The sequence below is a fragment of the Epargyreus clarus genome, unplaced genomic scaffold (assembly GCF_041222505.1).
Source record: "Epargyreus clarus isolate Ecla_fem2 unplaced genomic scaffold, WU_Ecla_fem_2.2 ptg000007l, whole genome shotgun sequence".
Lineage (NCBI taxonomy): Eukaryota > Metazoa > Arthropoda > Insecta > Lepidoptera > Hesperiidae > Epargyreus > Epargyreus clarus.
Genome location: NW_027332215.1, coordinates 16,636,901 through 16,637,899, shown reverse-complemented (window position 1 = coordinate 16,637,899; position 999 = coordinate 16,636,901). Strand labels below are relative to the sequence as shown.

The following is a 999-nucleotide window of genomic DNA, read 5'->3' as shown; positions in this document are numbered from 1 at the left end:
AAACGGTCTTTAAAAGTCAATACCTAAAATAGTGCTGGTCTCAAGAGAATTACTAGATTTAAGTACAGGTACATATTATCTACAATCTTGTATGATTGTAGATAATATGTTGTCGCTTACGAAACGTTCTTTGGACATTTAAATTTTATATTAAATCCAATATCGGTTCATATGAATTTACAGTGCTCCCCTGTTTTAATGTAAAGCGCAATGTTCTTTAGAGAAATATCTCTACCTAACAAGGTATCGTGTTCTTCAATTTGTCTTAACTTGTCAGTTTTTAGTGTAAAAATATTGAGGAGTTCAATTAGAAACTATATGTGTTATGTTTTACATGTGTATTGTAATAAATAATATGAAATTTGCAAATAAATCTGTACGTTTACTAAATATGTCGGTTCATTTGAAATGGACTATACTGTAGGCTAATTCGCCCGTTGCTTACATAGCTTCCGTGGTGTAATGGTTAGCGCGCTCGGCTATGAAGCCGGGAGACGGTGGTTCGAATCCACCCGGGAGCTTTCGCTGGTTGTGAAGCTGTTTGTCTTACTTTTTTTTTAACGTTTTTTTTTCTGTTCTGAATATGTTTTTCTTAATAATTTTTGATATAACTATAAAAAAAAATACCCTGTTTAATTTCAAATTTTGATTTTTTAGTTTTTTTTTTATTTTATTCCTTATTTTATTCTTTTAGTATTGTTTAATAATAAAATATATTTTTTATTTATAACGTAAATTATATAAGTCACTTCTTCTTTATTGATAACGTTCTTAATACATCAATAGCATAAAAGGTAATATCATATTTCAGTTTTACATACATTGAAAATAATCCACAAAGAGTGTCTTAAAGAATTGATCTTATCAAAATATAGTATTTTATTCTAAAGAATTTACCTATTCTATTTCCCAGAAAAAATTATACAAAATAGTTTAGACAAGTACTTTTTAGGGCCTCTTATTGTTTTATAGGGTCTCTAAGTAAAGTCACGTCTTCTG

The 999-nt window shown here is 28.4% G+C and overlaps 1 non-coding gene across 1 annotated transcript; it reads left to right on the top strand.

The window, feature by feature from the left end:
- The first annotated feature begins 448 nt into the window (after positions 1 to 448).
- On the top strand, positions 449 to 521 carry TRNAH-AUG (transfer RNA histidin (anticodon AUG)). Its single transcript has one exon. It is a non-coding gene; the product is annotated as a tRNA-His (tRNA).
- Positions 522 to 999: the final 478 nt, after the last annotated feature.